Source organism: Falco peregrinus, chromosome 7, assembly GCF_023634155.1.
Source record: "Falco peregrinus isolate bFalPer1 chromosome 7, bFalPer1.pri, whole genome shotgun sequence".
NCBI lineage: Eukaryota > Metazoa > Chordata > Aves > Falconiformes > Falconidae > Falco > Falco peregrinus.
The window spans coordinates 7,754,642-7,776,063 of NC_073727.1; the positions used below are offsets into that span (position 1 = coordinate 7,754,642).

Here is a 21,422-nt window from a genome sequence, read left to right on the forward strand (position 1 = left end):
CATTTTTCAGAGGGCAAAAAATAAAACCCTTTGCATAAATGAGTCATTAGTAACCAGCAGTTTACAAACTCACAAGCATATCAAGATTCAAGTGCATCCTACCATGATGGAGTCACATTAAAATTATATACAAAGACTTCCAAAAGCCAAACCTTGACATTTCTCCCTCATTGCGAGGTGTCTGTGTGAACGCTTATGTATGTTCAAGACAGGAATACACTGTAATGAACTATTTCACCACCACTTCCATTATCTCATGCCTGCCATAGCCTCCAGGCTCCCAGTCCCTCACTTCGAGGCAACTTCTACATTCTCCTGGAAACAAGAAGTATCTACCTAGACTTTCAAGCTGTAATAGTAATGCTGAAGTTTTAAAGCATTGGCTGCTTCAAATCCATGAATGACAGAAACAACCTTCCCCAACTCCTCCCCATTAACTAGAGTTATTATTAAGCTTTAAACCCTTCTGGGTGGCCAGCCTGTTTCTGCAATCAGGTAACTGTCCCCACCACCCTACTCTGAATTTTGACTAAACAGAAATAACACGAACAGCAAAAGGGAACTCCCATAGCACTAACTCAGTGAAAATTAGACAGTATTGTGTCCATCTGCTGTCTAAGCTGAAGGGTTTAAAAGTTTTCTGAGGCGGTAATATAGCTGTTTTGGAACTGCAGAGACCTATTGGTCATGCCTGAAAAAAAGTCAAGTTACCTTGACTGTAGCTAGCTGACTAATTTTTACAGGCTTTGTCAGAAAACTTATTCCTCAGTCCACAGTTATTTCTCTCAAGTTTTTGTACTGAAGTTATTATGCAGTAAAGTTGCTTTGTAGCATATAAACTTTTGTGCATTTAAGCTCAACTCTCATTACAATTTCAAGGAACTCCTGAAATATAAGATTGGCACTAAAAGTTTTTACATATCACCATGGGAATTCACAAATCACTACTTACACTTTCCACCCTCACCCCCACCCCACCCCCAGTATGGAAACTGCAACACTCAGCTGACATTTTCTGTAACTTTCATCTCAAAGATCAACAAACAATACAGAAGCAACACAAACTTGTAAGACACCAAAGGTGTGCAAAAGGAAAACAAAGCAGCTGGTACACAGTCTGTCTACATAGTGCATTTTTATATTATTCCTCCCCCCACCCCCCCACCAAGAGGCCTAAAAAAGCTTCAGCTACAGCTATTTTAAATCCTCAGGGCTGGCAGAACATAGAGTGCACATAGTAGGTGTTCCGTGCAAAGCTGGAGATGACTTTAGAGGAGCTACGAACTGGCATAAGTAAATAGGAGCTAATGGAACATTGCTAATTCATACCCACCCAGATGTTAGCCCATGTTTCTTTACACTACGCTCTTCAGGACAAAATGTTGCAATACATCATTTCTACAGCTGTTTGCACACCATATTTGAAATTACAAAAGTAAAACTAGCCTTTCAGTCAAACGTACAATGCAAATTCAACCTTGTATCCTCCAGCCGACTCACGAATAATTTCCACATTTTAATGACCTTTTCTTTGCCCAAATTAGACACTTTAGTTAAATTTATATGACCATCACTTTAGATAAAGTTCAGAAGATTAAGAAATACTCAGTAACTATTTTGCAAACGTAGCTGACCGTGCAAAGCTTTAACATACAATCATTTATCCAGTTTAAAGCATTCTGCACTACATTACTGCTGATGCCATTTTCACATATTTACGTGATATCCCAGTGACATCCATGATAACAGCTCAAGTGCACGTAACATTTCACTACATCCAGACAATGAAGATTTAGCAAGCAAGGTAAGACTGGCTACTAAATAGTGCAGTCTAGCAATCTATTAATACCATTGAAACACCAAGTTAAAGCCATTGAAAACTGCTTGACTGATAAAAATCACTAGATGCTCATCTTTTTGCTCCAATATAGACATTCAGCTCTCAGTCAGCATTCTTTCTGTCTACATTTTGCTGAAAAGATAAAATGGCAAAACATCACAAATCTATAATCAATCACATTCCTATTACAGCAATACTGGATCAAGGACTTTTCACTCTTCAGACTCAGAATGGAACTTTCTTGCCTTCACACACACAATACAATTGGGGTTTAATATGTAAAACTTCAACTCTGTTCCACACATGCTGTTTCACTCAAGTTTCCTCAAGGAGTCATGTGTTTTGCACACCTGAGATCTATTAACATGCACAATCAAAACCAAAAATTCCTACCTGAAGCTGTGGATAACAACCTCTATTCTTATGATTTTGACCTTAATTAGCTATTTAGAATATCTGTTTCAGTTCCATGGAACTACTTCCAGTTCAAAACTGAAAGTCTTTTTTAACGCATATAGATATATATACACACATACCACTGCAATAGAACCAAACTTGTAAATAACACGCAAACAAGAATATTTGGAATAATTATATAGCTAACCAGCAGAGGGGAAAAAAGGAGAATAGAAATTCAGAAGGGAAATAATAATCCTCAAATGAAGGGTTCTAGGCTGTCTGTTACTCTGAACTAGGATCAGAGGAAGAGTATTACTTAAGCATATCGTCACGTGAAAATAACTATGCATATTATAGCTTTAATCTCATTTAAATTAATGTCATTTAACTGCTGCAAATAGTTTAGGGATATTTATTTCAATTTATTTTGCTTAAGTTGATTAGGACAGTCCTTGAAGTATGTCTTGTACATGTACACTCCACACCGCTACCCAAACAAGAGCAACTGGCCAAGAATTTCCAGACTTTGTATTTCTGTTTCATTTTAACTAGGGGAGGGCAATACCTTTGGTAGAAGAAAATGGGAGGATTTTTGAACCACTGCTACTGGAAAACTACAGAAAAATTTTATAAATAAAATCCACGGGTAAAACTGTGCAGAAAAAACTCTATACTTTTCCTTGTCCAAACTTAAAAAAAAAAGCGGGGGGGGAAGGAAAGTGAAATACAGACCAAACTGAAAATTTGCCCAAATCCAAAACAAACAAAAAAAACCAACCAGCCTTTAGCTTAATAGTGCTAGGTGTCACACCACACCGTTAAGGAAGACGGAAACACAGCCAGATGATGTATACATGCAGTCATCAAATTTATGAACACTTCTTCTATATTGCCTCCTCTTAATGTTTTACCTTTTCAGGTTTAACTTTCTGCATGAGCTAACCAGGCATGATGAGTGAACGTTTCCTGCACCTATTCATTACTCTTAATCATTAATAATCCAAGACAGTTGGCATCGGAGTTCGAGGGAGTGAGGAAGTGTTGGCACTAAAGTTTTCTAGTACATACGGTCAGGCTCTAGCATAACTTACCAGCTGAACCACTAGAATTCTCAAATTTCTCACAGAAATGCTTCTTTTTAAAGGACTATTTTGGAAAACAGTACAGTAACTAAATTCCATTCCCTAAACTGTCAATACTAACCTGGAACTAGCCATGAGTTTGGTGCATGACTTTCTATAATCCATACAGAAATTAAATTAACAATTTAATATGTAAATTCAATCCAGTTGCCAATGAAACCACAAAGCCTTGCACTTGTTCTCAGTGAGGTCAGGAGCAGCAGCATTATCATTGGAAAAACCCAGCAAAAGGCCACCAAAAGTTATTTTTTTTATATAGTAAAAAAATAAACGCATAATGAAGGAAAATAGGGGCTAAACCAAAAGCTAACACCACCACAGTTTCAAACACACTGTCAATTAAAAAAAAAATCTGAATAATTGAAAGGAACAATCTTGAAATTGAGGGGTTTTTGGTATTATTAACATTAAGATTCAGAAACACTCTTCTTATGACATTGCAACGCCCAATTCCAACTCCAATACAGAAAGCAGGATCAAAGTCATACAAGTCACACAACCACAAAAGGCTACAACACAAGCGTTCTCAGTATTCAACTGTACCTGTCATATAAATCAATACATAATGCAAATAAATTCCCACCCATCCCATTACGAGGAGCCATATCAAGGAAATATCCCCACCTTTAAAAAAACCCAAAAGGATGAGGTTTTGTGGGTTTTGTTGTTTGTTTTTTTGGTTTTTTAAAGGAACTTTTGCTCTCCATAATAGCTATAAGAATAGTTATGACAATTAAATGTTAAGAGAAACAGAAGCAAAACTGTACAGCTGATGGAAAATGAGTGCCTTATTCCTAGAAGCAAACCAACATATCAAGTTAAATAAGTTGACGAGATCTGACACAGAGAAAGATAATGGTCACCCACATGACTCATTGTACCATGGAAAGTTTCAAACTGCTACAAGGATAAGATCTCTGCATGCTAATATTGGCAGATTGCTAGATTTTTTTAGCTACATTAAAAAGTAATCGGTATGTTATGAATTGTTTTGATTTCAATACTTTCTTCTTGGAAACAAAAGTATCTGATCACATTTATTTTTGAACCTCCATTTTCTTAACTTGCAAATATAACAGCGAGTTAGAATTGTGTATGTGTGATAATGTTGTGGTAAATAAATTACACTGAAATTTTTTAGGCCTGAACATCTTCAGCTGTATCCTGGATCTTAATGGATCCCCTGATCATTGCTGTCAGCCTACAAGAGTCACATAACCTTCAGTCTCCTGTTTCAGGCATTTAAAAGTTTGATTTTACCAAACTGATAATTCAGGAGCTGCTCCTGGAAGCTCACATCAGCAACAGATTTGATCACAAGTTCCCTGAAAAGCTTCAGCATGTAATGTTTCACAAAGGTCCTGGACTCCGAGTACCTATTCACTGAACCACATTTACGGATGACGGACTCAACATACGCTTACTTAAATGAGCAGCTGAAAGTCCTACATTCTTTTTTTTCAACCTGATTCAAGGAAGTGTTTAGTACAAATCTACAAAACTAAATCCATGCTCACTTAGCATTCCTGAAGAGAAAGTCTTTCCAGAATTACGATTTTCATTTTAGAACTTAATATTGTCTGCTTCCCTGTCTCCTCCCCAAACAACAACATACAGTAGTAAGAATCATACTATCCATTCAGCTTCAATATTTTATTCACAGATGGCAATACATTATGCTGAATGCAGAAGTTGATATGACAAATGACGTTTTTCTTCCCTAAACTGGGTGGAAATGTAAATAGCTTTAAAACTCTCCTTGCTGCTTGTAAAAATGTGCTTTTAATGATGGATCACTTGGGTTGTGCTTATGAGAAACATAGCTCATATAAAATATGATCTTCAGAATCATAGTAATGAAAATCAGATTTGAATGAACACTTTCATTAACTTTTTAGCAGTAAAATAAACATCAAAAAATCTTTCATCACTGGGTATGAAACTAAAACTTTGATAGCAGCACAAAAACCCAAACTTATCAGTTCCCAAAGAGTTTGGACATTAAAGAAAGAATCACAGCAGTTTTGTGTCTGAATTCATACAAATTTGTAGCTTAAAGTTCTATCCATGAGATCTAGCTCAAGCTGGAAGCATTCAAACTAACATAATTGCAAAAGAAAACCAGAAATTTCTGGACAGACTGCAGCAGAAAGCGATCATGTCTTGGGCAGTCTTTAAAGACCAACTGAAAGGTTTCTATGCATTAAAGAAAAAGACACCAAAAGCGGATTTGATGCCCTACCATTTTTCAAGGATGAGCAAATATATTGCTCTTTTTATAAACCTTCTGTGATGGGTTGCCCCTGGCTGGATGCCAGGTGTTCACCAAAGCCACTCTATTAGTCCTACTCCTCAACTGGACATGGAAGTAAAAAAATGTAAGGAAGGGCTCATGAATGGACATAAGGACAGGGGGAGATCACATGCCAATTACCATCACAGACAAGACAGACTCAAGTTGGGGAAGAATTCATTTAATTTATTCCCAATCAAATCAGAGTAGGATAATGCAAAAAACAAACAAACACACACACACAAACCACCAACCGAATTTTAAAAACACCTTCCCCCTACCCTTCCCTTCTTCCTAGGCTAAACTTTCGTCCTGATTTTCTCTGCCTCCTCCACCACAGTAACACAGAGGGATGAGGAACGGGGTTTGCAGTCAGTTTATCACACATTGTCTCTGCCACTACTTCCTCTGCAGTGGGAGGACGCCTCACACTCTTCCCCTGCTCCCTGAGGTCCCTGTCACAGGCTGCAGTGCTTCACTAACTGCTCCAGCGTGGGTCCTTTCCATGGGGTGCAGTCCTTCAGGAACAGACTGCGCCAGTGTGGGTCCCAACAGGGTCACAACTTCTGCCAGCAAACCTGCTCCAGCCTGGGCTCCTCTCCCCATAGAGAGGTCGTGCCAGGAGTCAGTTCCAGCACAGGCTTCCCATGGGGACACAGCCTCCTTTGGGCACATCCACCTGCTCTGGTCCTCCACGGGCTGCAGGTGCTATCTGCTCCATCATTAACCTCCATGGGCTGCAGTGGCACAGCCTGTCTCACCATAGTCTTCATGGGAATATCCGCTCTGGCCCCTCAAGCACCTCCTGCCCTCCTTCTGCACTGCCCTTGGCATCTGCAGAGTTGTTGCTCTCACATATTCTCATGCCACTCTTCAGCTGCTATTGCTGTATGGCACAGTAACTGTTTCCCCTTCTTCAATATGCTGTTCCAGAGGTTCTGCCATGGTTGCTGGTTGGCTTGTCCTCACCCAGCGGTGGGTCTGACTTGGAGCCAGCTGGCACTGGCTCTATCAGCCAAAGGGGAAGCTTCTAGCAGCTTCTCACAGATGCCACCCCTGTAACCCCGCCACTACCAAAACTTTGCCACACAAACCTAATACACCTTTTTTAATCTTGCTTGCACATTTGTGCCTCTTAAGCATTCCCTTTGGCAAACAAACACAGCTTTCATTGAGTTGAGTGAGAATGAAAATTACTGACTCAGTAGTGAACAGTATAAACACCGTCTGCTGCTTCTGAGAAGTACAGTTCATCTTCGCCTTCCATGTAATTGCTTTCACAAAACTACTGGCTTGGGTTTTTTTTAAGTGCCGATATGGAATGGGAGGAAAACTAATAGTCACTCATATTTTTATTTAAGAGTCCTGGTAGGCACTATGCTATTTAAGTGAAAGATGAATGTATTACTGAAAAGGAAAAACCTGCCAATCTGACACACATATGCCCGTCTATCAATAACAAAGTCAAGCACCATCTTAAGTTTTGTTGATATATTCCCTTATCACACTGCAGTTTAAGATAAAGGAAAAGAACTAATACATTTGCCCACCACATCATCACTAGCCAGTAGCTACTGAACTGCAATTTCCAGAAACGGAGCTACAATTCTCATTGCTTTTCTATTTGTATTAGTTCTCTTTGCATTGTACAGCATTTTTAAAAACTATTTGCTACTGCACAACCCTTTACCCCTACAGCTGTAGTCCTACAAGTTTCTCTTCCACACACACAAAGGTTAGCCCATTCAACTGTCTGCTTCAATGTAGACCTCCTTTCTTTCAACAGGATTTGTTCTAAAGTCATTCTTTGTTAGCTTTTTTACACTGCATCCAGACACTAGAGATCATTTTTTTTCCATCTTCCAGAGAAAATCTGTGTCCTTTCTCTTAAAAGTGAACTTTTCCGTCTCGTTCCACAGGAAATCCAAAATAATTTTATATAAAAAAGTATCCAGAAAAAGAACACAAAAACATCTGAAGTAAGCAACACTATCCTCCACCAAGCCTCCTTACTAAATTTAACCCCCCCTGGATTTACCTCGGCAGCTCTAGATCCAAGATGGGACTCCAATTCTTTTTTTCCAGTCCTCTTTAAGAGGCACTTTGTTAAAGTGACTTGACTTTGCTTGTTCTCTATTTATTGGGAGATGCTTTCTGCAATAGGTATTTTAGAAAGATATTTACTTCATAAATATTCCAGGGATCATTTCTCTTCCACGAATCCTGAAAGTAAAACACACTCAGCATTTCTTCGCTACAGCATTTTGTAATGCTCTTTTAGGTTTTATTACAAAATTTTCTTTAAGATTTCCCAGTTAACAAAGCCAAATCACTATGCCAATAAAAGGAACAACCAAGAGCTACAACTTTAAGAGAGATTTCTAGCTTTGACTGCTTGAAAATTATAACCTTGACATTATACAAAGGGCTCCAGAGGGCTCTCCAAAAAGAGGTGTTGTGACAAGAGAAAGCTGCAGAGCTGTGGCCTTGCATGCAATTGCGTTTTCAATATTTGCCTTCTACCAATTATTATTTGCAAAGTTAACAGTGTGTTGGATGGTGGGGGCACTATGTATACGGAAACATACATTAATAACACCCAAAAGAGCCAGTCTTGACATCTAGTGAAGCACTATGCCTTTGACTATCCTCTTAGTTTCCTTAATTTACAGTTATCTTGTTCTTACCCTTCACCTGTCCTTATGCTCCTTTCTCACACAGCCTTCCTCCACTGCAATCAACAACCTCAGAAACTTAGCTCCCCCTAAAAACGTATGTTTTCACTACCTCAAATTCTACCACAGACAAGAACACCAATCATGGACTCATAGTCCAAGGCAGCTGCATTTCATTGCACTGTTCCTCAGATATTTGGCATATGCACATCTGTTACATGTCCTGATTTGTGTGCGTATATACGGATAACTTTCCTTGTCTCCCTGTTATCAAGAAAGATGGCAATGTAAAATGCAAACAGCAATCCATTTTGATGAAAGAGAGAAGGATGCTTAAGCTGAAAAAGAAAAGTAGAGATAAAGCACTACCTAATTCTGACTTCATTAATTTGGACTGTTTGTTGTCCAGCTAATCCCAAAGCCTATTTGGGTTTTTCCTGCACATCCACTGTCAGTGCCGAAGGACAGACATACTATGAGAGAAGATGTAGCAATTTATATTGAAATATCATTATCAGAGATAAAAATCTGCAGAGTGTTCCACAGGGTGATGTATTTTATCTCTGAGGAGACACAGTGTACTGCAATTATTTTGTTAGAAGCAAGTATGCACCTTTGTTCAGCAACTGGAGAGGATTAATAAAGAGATAATTCTGAAAATGTTAAACTTCTGTTCTTCCATGACAGTTTTGAGTGTGTGCATTACTCCCCTTCTTTTTAAAAGAAAGTTCCTTAATCCTTTGAATAGTTCTTACTATTGTGCTTATTACACATCGAGATTGAATTCTCCTACTAATTGTCTGCAGTGAAGTTCAAAAGGATTTGTTGCTATAGCAATACCTCATGTTGATTCAGAAATTAATGATAAAAGAAGTGACAATTAGTACTATTAATTTTTACTAGAGAAACATGGGAGAGTGCTAAAAGGCTGCTGGCCAAAGAAAGCAGTAAGATTTTGCATAGGTGACCAATACAGAGCTTGCAGCTATAAAAACCAATCATAATGGATATTTCATGCTTCAGTATGTGCAGCATGAATGTTGCTGCCTTAATATCCCGAGACAGACCCAGCCTCCGTTGTGTTTCAGGAAGTCCTACGCGAGCACAGGGCTGTGTCTCCTTTCATACATAACAGCACCCTGTGGGACAAGCTCCCCTACGTTAGTCTAAGGAAGGGGAATTTAATTTTTCCCTATAGACTTGACACTTATTTCAGGGTTTTGCAGACCTTTCTTTTGCATTTTTAGTGAATGCAAGTACGTCGCTTCAAGATAATGACCTGCTTGCTCTCATTCCTGAGTAACAGCCATGAAGCCAGTATGTGTTTTCCAGGTCATATGAAACCCAAAGTAGTAATTAATATTCTACCACTAGGACTGCTATTATCTCACCAAATTATTTGGGTTTGTTGCAGTCCAGTACCTTCTACAAAACATTTAAGGTTTTAGAAAGAATGGTCTTGACTTACTATTTCAATCCTATCAAGGATAGCATTGCTCCACATAACTGTTTATAATGCAAGGCTGAAGAAACGGAAATGCTTTCCTTCTTCACTAGGTACTTAGTAAGATTTTTTAAAAGTATGCTTTGACAGCCTTAATAATGTATTTTCTGCTATTTGAAACCTGAGCAATTACTGAAGGCAATAAATTTACTTATTTCATAATGAAGTGATGGAGTTGTAGGCTAGTGGCAGTTTGCCCCTCAGAGCTATTTTATAAATCCTTGTGGATGATACATAGCATTTTTTCCCCTTCAAAACTGTCAGGGTTATTTCCGTTAGATGCTACAGATAATACGTCGGACCCTCGTGCAGGAATGTTGGAAAGATTTATCAAAACCCATGAAACCTAGATGCTGGAGGGGCTTTTTCCTACTTAAGAGAAGGAGAGGCAGGAATGATGTGGCTGCAGGACAATGCATGTTGTCACTACACTATAGACTTGACCTGGAAAGTGGTCCCTTTACATCTCACATGAAACTCTAAGGCCCATGAAAAGCCCTTGGGCTCTAGTACACCTAATGTTGTTCAGATAAGGTAGTAATGGACAGAACTGTTAACGGTACACATGAACACAGAGCTAAGCAGGCAAGCAACGTCACACAAGACACCCCAGCCAACCACAGGCATTGAGATTACATCATTTTCTTTAACACAAGTGAGGCACATCAGAGACTTGCCCTAAAAACTCCAAGCATTTCTATGTTAATCCCATCCCCCCTCAAGCTCTCAGTCCTCTATGAACTTAAATGTAAGAGGGAAACGTCTGACTTTCTGTATTATAAGCTTTTGCATGTCACGGTTAACCTTGTTCCATGGGGATATACTGAGAATGCAGAAGGACAGATTATCATCTACACACACTGAGAGATTATCCTTACACGTCATCACACTGCCATCTCATTCAGAGGGAGAAAGAAAAAAAAAAAAATCTATCAGAAATACTCATTATAGAGCACAATGCCATCAACTGTTGAATGTAATAATCCTGAATCCCTGTGCCCGTCCCACCAATCACTTTCACTACCCTGACAAGAGCTTGATACAAACTTGCAGAGCAGCCCCAAACTCCTGGAGATCAATACCAGACGTAACACTCAGAACAGAGAGGGGACAAATTATCAGATGGTTGGTCTGCAGAGAGCTCTGTGATACTGTGACTACACTGCTGTATTACATCCAGCTAAATGAACAGAAACCTGAATTTGCTTGCAGGGAAGTTTTCTAAATTAAACAGTGAGGGTTTTGTTTACCTTTCCTCCTCTGTTTCTCTGCTTTCATTCTAAAGTTGGAGTAATAACATTGACTGCATTTTCGAATCATAGCCAGGAAAGCATTTTCCCACAATCCATACTATAGCTGTATTATTAAATATTTCTCTGTAACCATCTTAATCAAGATTAATTTACAGAAGTATCAAACTGCCTCTAGCTCTTATTTGAGCAACTGAGTATTTATCATTCATAATACAAATTAAATCTTTCAGGTTTGTTTTTCCAAAACTTTCCCAACCATAGAAAAGACCTTGCCTTCAGTTTGCAAACTTTTCATGAGAAAATTCACTTAAGCCTACCTTCCTTTACACTAATTGATGCCTCCACCATGAAGCCACATACTCTGAATAGGCAAGAGGGTTAATCTTCCATGCTCTTCTATTTTACACGCAGTAATTTCAATAATTTACATTCAGGATAATGGCTTTTCCTTGCCCTCACTGAATCTCTTAGCCAGGCTTGCACACAGAAGACTGTGTTCCGATGGCACACAACCAAGGTACAAGGAGTAGAAAGTGTCGCAGCACGCTCTTGTCCTCTCTTAAAACAAAAACAAGACAAACAACTCCTGAGCATGAAGTCCCAAACTAAATATAGCATGTCAGGCTTACACTAGATTAATTTCTTCTGTTCTGCACCCCAACACCATCAGAAACATACCCCTATGTATATTCTAGAACGCTTTGTCAGACGGACTGAAAAGCACAGTTCATGGGTTTAGAGGTGTAGTTCATACACACACTCCCAGCATCTCTAAGCGACAGTTTCACACATTGCAGCAGCCGTGCAGTCTAGCAAAACTGATGTTTTTCTATTGAAGAAAGGCACAGAATGAAGTCACGGGGGATGCAGCAACACTGTTGAATGAATTTGCAAAACAGACTGCTTTTAGTGTTACACAGACTTTTCCATTTTCATTCCAAGCTTACAGATCCATTTAAACATCTGTTACATATTCACAAACTAAGGTACTTAAATATGATAGAAATGGTATTGCATATCCTCTCCCACATATTCTTGTCCATATTGCTCCTTATTTTAAAGCCTAATTATACGTCTTCACTAAATGAAAAGTTGCCACTACAGTAAGGGACACTAATAATATTAGTAAACTGTTCTATCATCTTACGTACTAAACTCAACAACCATGCATGTACACACACTGAGCAGCGCTTTCACTGCCTTCAAATATCTTGTAGATGCTTCATCTCATCCTCAGAGTATACTTCTCCTTAATGGCAAACCAGCCATAATATGATAGTGGGGAAAATTAATTAAGGTCATCCAGATCACTTCAAACTTTCTTCTAGTGTCAAGCACCTTTTGCACTCCTTCCCCTTCCTTTTCGAGTCACATAACACTGCATAAGCACAGTAAATGCCAGGACAAAGTACGCATTTAGGCTTTCTGTGTGCTAAAATCAAGACTGAGGGAGGAGGGAAGGTATGAAAACAAGAACTATAACGTTGCAGTATTTATGTAGGAAAGATTTCCACCTTAGTCATCACAAGATTTTTCTTTAACATTTGAGGACCCTGAAAATATTCATAGCACTAAGACTAAAATCCAAATACTAATGCAAGAAAGGAAGGCTGAATAGTTTGAAAGCAGCAACTTTAGCTTTAGAATGAAGAGTGCCCTAAGTGTGACAATTCTTTAGACCAGCTTACAAATTAACCAAGACATTGTAATCCCTAACAGTAACACTCAGAACTTTCAGTTAAGACACCATTGAGCACTATGCTTGTGAAGTTTCATAAGGTCACGGTTGGCTTTCACCATGAAAACTTCCGAGACTGCTGCTCTGAAAGATACTGGTAAGATGTTTGATGCAGACTATATTACTACAAGATTAAATTTAAATTTCTTTCAGTAATAGAAATAAAAATGGATTGTACTTGACGATACACAGATGTACAATATAAAGTATGCATTCGGCTCCCTCCAGAAAGTTACTATTCATCTTCTTCAGAAGGACTTGAATCTGCACCTCACAACAGTTTCTGTAATAAATGAGGTTCTATTTCCTTTCACATTTCATTCAAAAAGATACCAAACTCAATTTCTGGATTTGGCGGCAAAGTGCAGCTCATAGAACAAAAAAAGAAAACTTGCAACCTGTTTTGATATAGCTGGCAGCAAGTCAGGTGAATTTCATACTAGATTATCCCTGGAGGATTTCACTGCTTGCTATTAAAATCTAGCAAAACTGCTACATCCAAAAGAGTCCAAGAGAATGGTTTTCAGTGTTTCAGTTCAAGTCTTGTTCCCTAAAGCTGAAGTTACCCTGTTAACACGCACATGGCACCAAAGCAAAAACATGGTACTTTGAATGAGATTCAGCACTGGCAAATCTAATCGTCATACTGCTCTACGGGGCAGTAAGATAAATGTAAAAGCTCCCGGTAAAAAACCAGATCTATTAAAAAATAAAGGGAAATTAACATTTTTAAAAGCACATAAAACATGAAAACTTTTTAGGCCACAAAACATCAGAAAACCCTGCAACGCTTCTTCCATGCCATGAAGAACTGCTGCTGTAAGAGCGACCGGCTTGCTTCCATGCTGACACACATTTATGAAAGCCACCGAACCAGGCTTCCATTCTGGAAAACGCACTGTTAACCTACTACAGTCCTGGTCCAACACAAGCAAGCAAAAAACACTGACAGATTAAATATACAGAAGCAGATGAAATAAAATCAATACGTCATTCACCAACTTTGAGGTGTATAGGTATGCAAATAAAAAAAAAGTATAAACATTTCAGTCAATGTAGGGTATAAGCACAGGAAAAATATATCGCTTGGGCAAAAACATCCTCAGGACATATCCCAGCTTTTGTTTGCATTTTTTTTTTTTAAGTTTCTCGACGTGTGTCAGCAATGTTACAGTTCTTCTGTCTGTGGCTGCTTCTATATATGGTCAGCGCAGATATTTGCTGGGTTTTGCATTTTTCCATAAAGTAATCCCAGACAATCAAAAGCCTGTTAATCAGTAAGAAAACCCACAGCAGCTGATCCATCGCCCTGCACGCCTGAGCCCATCTAGGTCCCGCTGCCCCGAGACTTTCCAACACAGCGAAGGGCACACGGCTCGCTCTGGTTTTAAGTAAATTCTTGGGCTCTGCTGCTTCAGACAGCCCGGTGGGTGCGCCAGCCCGCGGACTCCTTCCCAAACTCCAGCTGCACGACAGTCCGCACCCCGGCACACCGCCCCGAGGAACCTCGCTTGATCCCGAACGGAGGAGACACCGCGCCGGTGCCCGGGGACGATGCGGGGGCAGCGGCCGGCCGGGGCGGGGGAGAGCACCGCGCACTGCTGCGCCCTCCCGCACCGCCCGGCGGGACAAGCCCGGCAGCCGGCGGCACGTCGAGCCGCGCTCCGGGTCTCCCGGGGCGCGCCGTGCTGCGCGGTGCCCGCTGCCACCGGCGCCACAGAGGGGCGAGCCCCCGGGCGCGCACGGCGGGGCGGCCGGTCCCTCGCCGCTCCAGGGGCGCAGCAGCCGCCGGCAGCGGCCGCTCCTCCGAGTCCCGCGAAGAGAGGGACGGCCCCGCCGCGGTCCGCGGAGCCCCCCGGCGGCCGCCGCCCCAAGCGCAGCCCCCCGCCCCGGGCGGACGGGGAGCGGCAGGCGGGGGGCCCCGCGGCTCCTCAAGCCGCCCCACCGCAGCGACCGTCCCCGCAACTTTCCCCGCGGGGTCCCCGCTGCGCTGCCGGACCGGGCGGTCCCGCACGTCGCTCCCCGCCGCCGGCACCCCACGCACAAGCGAGCAAAGCCAAACAAAAGCCCCAAGGACCCGGCGCTTCCCCTTCCTACCTGCCCGCTGCCCGGCGACCACGCGCCGCCCGCTCCGCTCCGCGCCGAGCGCTCCCCGCGGCGCCCAGGTGGCGTTAGGAGCGCGCTTCCCACGGGCGGCGCGCCCCCGGCGGCCGGCACATCCCCCGCCGGGCGCCGCCGGGAGGAGGGCGCTCCGCACCCGCCCGCACCGCCGCCGCCACACCTGTGCCCGGGCAGCGGCGCCGCCTCCTTCAGTCTCGCCCCCTGGGCGGGCGGGGGCGCACCCGCACCCCTCGCCCCGCGCCCGCCGCCGCCCTCCCCATGCAGCCGCCGCACGAGGGGCAGCCGGCCGCCGCCGCCCGCCGCGCCGCGCCGCTCATTGGCCCGCCGGCCGCTGACCTCACGGGGCCCGGCCCCGCCCCCCCCGCCCCCCCCGCCCCCCGCCCCCGGCCTGAGCGGGTGCCCCGGGGCGGCCCCGCGGGGAGCGTGGCGGCAGCGGGCGGCGGCGGCACCTCGGAGGCGCGATGCCGGGCGGTCCGGCGCGCCCCTGCCCCGGGGGCCTGCTGCGGGGGGCGGCGGGGCGCGGGCGGGCGGCGGCCCTGGCCTCGGTGGGGCAGCGGGGTCGCAGCAGCGGTTTGCAGTAAACACCCCCTGCCCTCGCAAACTGCCCGCCGAGTAGGAAGGACTCACGGAAAACGAGGTTACGCGGGGAAGGCTTCCATTAGCCTGCCACGGCTGCTTCTTTCTCTCTTTTCTTTTTTCTTTTTCTTTTTTTTTTTGGTTTGGGGGGTGTGTGTGTGTTTATTTTTATTGCTCTTAATTGAGATGTATGAGCAGCTATTGCTTGCAGATTGCGGTCCTGTTTGTGGAAAGTAAATAATTTTCCGTTGTATATTGAATGTGCCTCTTCATGGGGCATATAGCATCAACCAAGTCACGTATCATCATATAGCTCCGTAATATATGTTAATTTGGTATTGATTCATTACTAGCAATCTTTCAAAAAACCTGCTTAAAATATTCTCCACGATCAGCTCATCAGGCTATGCTATGAACTGACAGAAAGCCATGTAATGTATTAATGCATGCTTATGCACAATTAAAACAGGTTGAACCAGAAGAATGTAGGAAAAGTTTTGCCTTTTAAAAGAACCTATAAATGTATGAGATAAATTATTCCAGTAAACCGAGGTGCCCCACACTTCCATGTTTCTTACTTCCGTGTTTTTTCAGTTACAAAAGACAAATAAATTTAAGTTGAAGTCATTCAACACAGAGAAAGTTCAAATTTAGCACTTGCTTTTGCAGTCCGTGTTACTTGCTGTAAAGTTGCTGTGGTGTGAGGGAGCAGGGTGTGTTCTGTTTGCCTGTGAGTGTATTTCTTGGTTACATGTAAGAGAAAAGTTCACAGGCTGGTGCTCCGGAAAATATGAACAAAACAACAGTCTACACTTTGGAAGGCTCTGATTCTCTATTAATTTCATAAAGTAATATTATTTCAATTATCTACTGCCTTCAGAAAGAAATTGTAAAAACTTGGGGTCCATCTCGCACCTTATGCATTCAGTAAAGAAGGATTACCTGCTTGTTGGAGGTCCTGCTACCGAAACACGGCCAGCCCTGGGTGGCAGTTCTTCACGCTCCACACCACTGGTGCCAGCCAGGTACCACAGTCACTCACACAGGGTGCTGCGTCCTACACTCTGATGCCAGGATTTTCACAGAAGATGCCTCAGGTTCTTTAGTGACAAGCAGTCATGAGCAGAGCCTGTGAAAGAAAACATAAAATTTGGAGTACTATATTTTCAGTGCTTAAAAATAAAAATTACAAATCTACAGGGTTTCAATTAATCTAATAAGTAATTCATAACACTAAAAATACCTGTGGGATGAAAAAGAAAAAAAAATCATTATATGTGAAAAGATCAAGAGTTTTTGGTGTGCAAAGATTCCTCTGTTCTGGAGCTCTGCATATGTTTGCTTTACTGCCCATCTATGCTCTTCCTTTTACCTTGCATCTAAAAATAGCGTCAGAAAGAGCTGCTCCCTGTAACACTAGGCTGGGGTTTCAGAGCAGCTGAGAGCCCCCGTGACTGAGCTGTCTCCGGTGACCCTTCAGGGTGTGGTTGTCCTTGGAGTTCCTGCACCCCAGCTGCCACAGGCTCAGCGGCTCAGCACCCCTGCGTGTCAGGGATGAGGTCACAGGACGCACGCTTGGTTTTTAAGATTATAGTAGTAGTAGTAGTGCATTTCTTTTTATGCCATTGAAGCTGTAACTAAAAAAATATGAAAAAAAAAAAAAATCCTAGATAATTTGACTGAATTTTCCCCTTTGTCTCTCGTATTAGCTGTTACAGTTCTTAAGGGCTTCCCAGTTGCGAGCGCACAAAATACGGCCATGATGATCTCTGGCTGAAGTGGATAATATACTAACCCACAGACCATTCATATCAGGGGTGGGGGGGTGGAGGAATTCCCAAATGGTAAATCACAGCATGATTAGACCAGGGTCAAAATGTATAGCTTTGTATCTACCGTAACTGCATTTATGCAGAATGTATTTCAGAAAACTTTTTTTTTTTTTTTTAAAGATCCAAAGCAAGCTTAAGATCTGCTTGGCTTTGAATTTCCCTTAATTTAAGACATGTATCAATACTTTATAAATCAGGGGCCAGTTGCCTAGTACAATTGTGTACCATAAATACATTTAACCTTGAGTCATGCAAAATGAGCCTTTAACGCAAGTGTATACACATTAAAATCATTGATCCTAGAAAACACATATTGGATAAAGCCTTATATAAAGAAGTTAAGTTTCAGGGCAGCCAAGGAACTGTTTAGGGAAGCCCGATGTAGGAGAATAAATTTTGCAGTGACACTGCTAAATAATACCCTTTATGTAAAATATGCATTGAATTTAACAAGATAGCTGAGCAGAGACCAGAGGTTCAAACCTGCATAGTGCAGCTCCTATGTATAAGCCTCTAGGGTCTTTACAATATATTCTGAAGAAGGGACAGAGGTGAAGATTAATAAGAAGACTTGTTTTATTTGATTTTTTAAGTAGGAAAATTACTTGATTATCTCTCATGAGGTATCTAAGGGAATAGGAATCAAATCTGGCATCAAAAGTTGCACATCTCTCGATGTCTTGATTTGTTTCTCCTCTCAATTAATGGCATAAAACTTAACTGCTGAGTAGGATGCCATGGAGGATCAAGACCAAGTCACCAGGAACATGCCAGCCCTCACAGAGGACAGCACTGTGAGAAAGGTGGGGACATTGAATTGAGCAACATGCAGTTGGAAGACTGGACAAACTGATGCACAACACACACTTTTTGTTGAGGACCACTGAGCCTGCAACCTCATCCTTGTTGATGCTGAGACTGCATCCCTTGCCTCCTGTGATTTTCATACCTGTGTGAATGCCACTGCTATTCCCAGAATCTGTGCAGTCATCCTCTGGATGCTCTGTGGTTGTGTATTTGCAGGTAAGATCCAAACAAGCTCATTAAGAAATCAACTCAGTTATCTATGTTGAGCACTCCTTGAAGTTATCCTTGCAGGACCTTCTTGGGCAACACCACTTCCTCAGCCTTGTCGTCATTTATCACATGGAATCAGGAATCACATAGTTTCATTCAGAAGTTCAGATGATTAAGATAATTTTTTATATTTTGCTCTTTCCATTTTTGCTCCTCTGGAACAGCAGAACATGTCTGTAATAGTTAGGAACTTCTATTTTTAAGCCATTTTTTTTTCTGAATGCTTTATACCCATTTGTCTTGTGTGACCTCGTCGTGAGCTAGCTCACCGTTCTCCTGTTTTAAGATCTTTATGATATGTCTCCCCCCCCAAGTTTTGCTAGGCTAAACCTGTGTCTTTCTACTCCTGTTTTTTAACATGGGTCCTCATCTCTTCTCTTCTGCTTATCCAAGCTGCATTTGTGCATCATCTTTATTTTTTGAGTTGTTTCTTTTAATATGGGTGAAATCTATATTTTACACAATGTGCTGAATACGACCAGTTAGAAAGAGCTCAGAAGTGGTGAGTGCTCTGGACTGTAAGCTGTTCCACCACACCATCACATTGCTGGCTCGTAGTTACCCTCTGGCCAAACAGTATGGACAAGTATTTCTTTTGCTGCTTTTGTTTCCAGGTGATAACTCCCAGCTCATGGCAGAAATTCCTGTATTTAGCTCCTACGTGTATTATCCTATTTTGCCTCACTGTATTTCTCACTTTATGCCTTATTGTGACCTTATGGTTACTCCATTTTTTTTCTTCTGATACCAGATACTTGTCAGTCAGTATGGGCAGTACCTCTGAAGATCGTCTCACCAATAGCCTCAGCTGGCAGATCCCCCTCCCTTTGGCCAAGGCTGAGCAACTGCTGCTCCCTGAGGAATTTCACCAGCAGCATGCATCTGGCCCAATGGTTTGTCAGCACAACACATCTCATTGTCTCCCTTTTGGCCCGTGCCTTACTGTATTGACATTCTTGTACTAATCCTCATCCTCTTCAGCTTAACTAACAATTCCCCATGTGTCACTGTGCCAAAAGCTTTACTGAGCTCCAAATAGATCAAATCTGCAGAATTACCCTTGTCAAGAAAATCATTTATCTTGTCTAAAAGAAGGGATCAAGTTGGTCTGGCACAATCTACTCACACTGCATTTTATCTGATTTCCTATCATGTAAATCCATGCAAACCACACACCACTCCATCAAGTCAGATGATCCTTGTAGTGCAAGCAAAATCAAAATCCTGTTAATGGCTGATGGTCATGCTTGCACTACAGCCAACCACTAAGCACATTTGAAAAAACAAGACACAATTTGTGGAGTTTTCTACTGTTGAATATTTCTAAAAGAGTATGATTTCATCCAAGTTTCATAATGGTTTCAGAGAATGTCCAACAAGGATGACTGGTTCACAGTTTTCCAAAGTGATAGATTATTTCAAACAGCATTTGATGTAATGTCTAACTGTTTGTGAGAAAAACATATACAAGCAGAAAAGTGTGTTCACAAGGAGCCTTCTCTACATGAAACTGGCCTAGTCAAGACTGAAATTCAAGTTCTAGGCCTATTATTTGTTAACATAACAATTTGATTCTTGTAACATTTTGATTTCACATAATGGGGAACTCTTCTGAAACAATCAATCCTTTCAAGACCTTTGTAAACTTAGTATCATTCTTCTCAAATTTTGAAACGGATGCAATAGCAATAGCAGATCTAACAATGCGGTATATAGAAATGAAGTTGTCTTTCTTAATGTAATACAACAACAACATGTATACACCACCTTCATCTTCCAGTGCCTGCTAATGCCCAGCATAAGTATAGATTGAGTATACGCTCCCTGTAACAGCAGCTTGTCTCTTTTAAAGCCAGATTTTTTCTATAGGTCATTTTCTGTGTTATGATTTCCCCTATGCTTTTACCTTGCTTGTTTTTAGCTTCCACCTCTTTCTGTGCTGAGGGAACTGCCTCCTAAGGGTGCCCTGGCTCAGCCTGGGCAGGACACTGTGCAGGACAGGTGAGGGGAACCGCATGACAAGAGACTCCAGTGGGCTCAAAGGGGTGGTTGGGCTGTAGAGCTGGAAGTGGGGAAATCTGTGGCAGCCAGTGGGCTCCTTGCCCAAGCAGAGGGACCCACAAGAGTTGCTGTTCTCAGGCAGGCTATGTCACCAAAACACAAACCAACACACAGGCTAGCTCTGCGTGGAGCCCAACAGCTTTACAACAGGATCCAGTGTTTCCTTTTCTTTTTTTATGTGTGTGTTTGGGTTTTTTTCTCCTCTACTTTTAATTTTCCATGACAGTTTTACACTGCTGCTCATTTCTTGAGTTACAGAAATTCTGCTAAGTGGACCTTTTTCTCATAATGACACCCATATCCCTGCAGAGGCCTTAGCTCCTGTCTGTAATTATTGTTCAGGGTCAAAAGAAAAGACAAGGAAAAAGAAGCATAGTGAAGAGGATTGTGAAGACTTTCTTGAGGAAAGGTGTTGTGACTGTTTTACACAGCAACTAGAAGCATTTGCAGGTACGGTGAAGGAAAGTTTTGCGATCAAAGTAGCAATCAGCAACCGGAAAGACATTTTGATAGATACACTTTTCAAGGGGCCAAACTTCATATTCTCTCAGGGAATATGATCCGGAACATCTTCAGTACATATAAATATTTGAAGTTAGGAGGGGAAAACAAAAATGGTTTGATATTTGATATTTGCCTTGGGGACAAAATGAAATTTCTGAAATGCTAGCAGCGGTAATTATTTTAACTTCTAGGAAACTTTTCAGAGTTGCTAAAGAGATAATAAGGGATATATCAAGCCTCCTAGACTGCACAGAACAATGAAGCACACAAAATAAAGATGACAGGTTTAACAAGGTAGGAAGACTCTCAGCGCCAATGTAGAAATGCAAAAAGCAGATCAGCGCTAGAGTCCCAAATCATCTCCTGTTGCAAAGTGAGTATACACAGGCTACTTACAAAATAAATTA

At 41.9% G+C, this 21,422-nt stretch overlaps 1 protein-coding gene across 4 annotated transcripts in view; it reads right to left on the bottom strand.

Annotated features, from left to right (window-relative positions):
- Positions 1 to 15,225, bottom strand: part of CHRM3 (cholinergic receptor muscarinic 3) — a 284,319-nt gene extending 269,094 nt beyond the window's left edge. For all 4 annotated transcript variants that reach the window (XM_055811235.1, XM_055811232.1, XM_055811234.1 and 1 more), the window contains exon 1: positions 14,942 to 15,225. The gene's annotated coding sequence lies outside the window, so the exon portion shown is untranslated. The remainder of the gene's footprint in view (positions 1 to 14,941) is intronic.
- Positions 15,226 to 21,422: the final 6,197 nt, after the last annotated feature.